The 3011-nt window shown below is 32.6% G+C and overlaps 1 long non-coding RNA gene across 1 annotated transcript; it reads right to left on the reverse strand.

Moving 5' to 3' along the window:
* Positions 1–203: 203 nt before the first annotated feature.
* On the reverse strand, positions 204–1611 carry LOC131014784 (uncharacterized). The gene is made up of 3 exons (XR_009098318.1): positions 1544–1611; positions 469–534; positions 204–359 (listed from the first exon to the last, which is right to left on the reverse strand). It is a non-coding gene; the product is annotated as an uncharacterized LOC131014784 (long non-coding RNA).
* Positions 1612–3011: the final 1400 nt, after the last annotated feature.

Raw genomic sequence — 3011 nt, forward strand, 5'->3', positions numbered from 1 at the left:
CCATGCATTTATAATTGAAGGATGGATAAAGTTACGTCTATTCATAGAATTAACTTCAATCCTTCATAACATAATATCTTTGAATCTGAAGAAGCTCATCCCTCTGTAAAAATTTGGATATAAATCATTAATAATCATAACGTTAGAAAAAGATTTGAAAAAAATTCAAGACTGCCTGATTTCATACTCCTGCACTTTTTTTTATTTTGAAAGCATTGCATCACAATAGCCTTATCCGTAGGACTCAATTCAGATTGGGTGCGTAACACATCATAAGCATCATTATTGCAATACTACAGTCTCCTAGCAAGCGAGTTGTTCTTCACACAACCAAGGATTGGTGAATCTCCACCAGTAACCTTGACAAACAACGCATGCTCAGCATCAGATCCAAAGTAAATACCATATAAATAATACTTTAGTACTTCATATCATAACTAAAATGATTAACAGATTAAAGTAACACACATTTAATGCACTTGGATTCTGAACCAAAGTCTGGAGCGGCTTTCATGGTTCTTTGCAATCTGAAATCTGTGTTAGTAGACAATTAAATTAGTACATTAATAACACTGAATAGGGATGTCAATGCAGCCCGAAACCCGTGGGCCAACCCGAATAACCCGACAAAATTAGAGGGTTAGGGTTGAAAAATCGCAACCCGAAAAAACCTCCAGCCCGATTAGCCCGCACCCGACTAACCCGGAACCCGATAGGGCTAGCCCGAAAACCCGATGGGCTGGCCCGGTGGGCTGACGGAATTGTGACTGATGCATCCAATTACAACTTCTGCTATGTTTAGATCTATGGTATTTGCTTAAATATATATATGTAGGCTCATTAAAAAAAGTGAAATTAATTAGTTAGAATATATATATATATATATATATATATATGTGTGTGTGTGTGTGTGTGTGCGCGCGCGCAATCTCATTAAAAAAAGTGAAATTAATTACGGATTTTTTTGTAGAAATTGATTATTAGTATCTCATTAGTTAGAAATTAATTATTAGTATCTCATTTTAAAGTGATACCAATTTTTTTTTTTGTCAATGAGACGTGCATGGCAAATCCACTAATTCTTCAGTAATAATCCAGATTGATTATAGTGCATTGATGCATGTTAAATTTTACTATCTCATTTTAATATAATTTTGTTTATGTAATCTTGAATATCTTATATTTTTGCATTTCATGTTTTGCTATATAATTTATATCTTTAATATCTATGTATATTTTATGCATTATACACTAGATCATTAGGAATAATAAAATACAAATGATAATTTTATTTTTACGCCTTTAACCTGATTGGCCCGATGGGCTAGCCCGAAACCCGAAAGTTTAGGGTTAGGGTTGAAGATTTACAACCCGAAAAAATCTCCAACCCGATTAGCCCGCACCCGACTAACCCGGAACCCGATAGGGCTAGCCCGAAAACCCGGTGGGCTGGCCCGACTGAACTTCCTAAGATAATTTGATTCAAAATTTTTAAGAATAAACTGAGATTGTTATAAACAATAAAATATACAAATGTTCTTACCACTTTTGTTGGAGTTACAACAGCATTGTTTTCCTTATTTGACAACATTTGATCTATCACAACAACCTGCGCTTCAACATAAAAAATATACTTATAAACAATTCGTATATATAAGCACATTTTTTCGTATTATATTTGAACATTACTTGTTTTAAATCTATGTTAAGTGAGTATATATACCTCGCCATTCGTGAATCCAGATGATTTCTGTAACATAAAAAGGACATAATTACATACAAAATTCACACATCTAGTTTCTAAAATATTTAAAGATAATTTATGATACCTTATTGGATATGACCACATTTTCATCGTCAATACCCAAATCGAAGCTGGGAATATCAATCTGCTTCAATTTTCTTTTCTTCTTCCTATCACAAGCTTCAGCAGACGTAGCGTCTACCCATGCTAAGAAATCTTCAGATGCGGATTGTAAGTATGCACAATCTTATTGCGTTTCTTGTCAGGAGATGTTGAAGAGTCGCTTGATGTATCTTGAGATGAATGGATAAATTTTAGTGATTTTGAAATGGGAACGAACGAACAAACAATATACTTATAACTAAACATTTACCTGTAACGATGACTTTATTCCGACGCAACAGTGACATTTCTGTCAATAATAAATAACAAATTTATAAATTATATTTAAAATTCATGAAAACATGTATTAGAAATTCTATTTAAAATTCGGTTAAATACAACATTTAGTTTAAGAAAAAACATGGCCATCACAATATTGAAATTATACATTGCAATATCATTATTATTAACATTCACATCCCTCTTATTGTACAGGATACTCAAATCATAATCCAGATAAACTGGACTATATTTACATGCCAATAACATAAAGCAGCGCCATCCCCAAAAATGTGCATCACAGATATTTAAAAAAAGATATGTAACATTATTATTAAATTATACAATAATTTCTGGCGAACGGAACATTTGTTCAAAGCAGAAAAAATTAAAAAAGCAAGCCACGGTAATAAGAATCTAAATATTTGTTCAAAATCAAAAATAAAAAAAGCAAATAAGATTCTTGTGAATCTGATTAGTTAGACGTTCAAAACAAGCAAGTAGGAGTGAATTGTTTACCGGATTGAGAAGCCTGAATCGCCACTGAACAAGTTCTTGTTCAGAGTTTTGTATAAAGCGATAGGGTTCGAAGAATTTGGGTGAGAATAAATGGAAGACGAATCTTAACAAATAATACATCTTTCCAAGACAAATCACAAACTCTAAAATGAAAACGGAGCTTTTTGCGGGATTTGATAGTTGATGAACGATTCATCTGAATTGAAAATTACAATAGTAACCTTCTCCTGCCGAACAAATCATTTTAATGAAATTTATATATTTAAAACTCAAGCATTGGCAATCAATCTCAACCGTTATTTTGTGATGAATGAACGATCCAGATATGGTCTTTATTCTCTCTATAGGGATGGTCTTTGCTGAATGC

Source organism: Salvia miltiorrhiza, chromosome 1, assembly GCF_028751815.1.
Source record: "Salvia miltiorrhiza cultivar Shanhuang (shh) chromosome 1, IMPLAD_Smil_shh, whole genome shotgun sequence".
In the NCBI taxonomy this organism is placed as follows: domain Eukaryota; kingdom Viridiplantae; phylum Streptophyta; class Magnoliopsida; order Lamiales; family Lamiaceae; genus Salvia; species Salvia miltiorrhiza.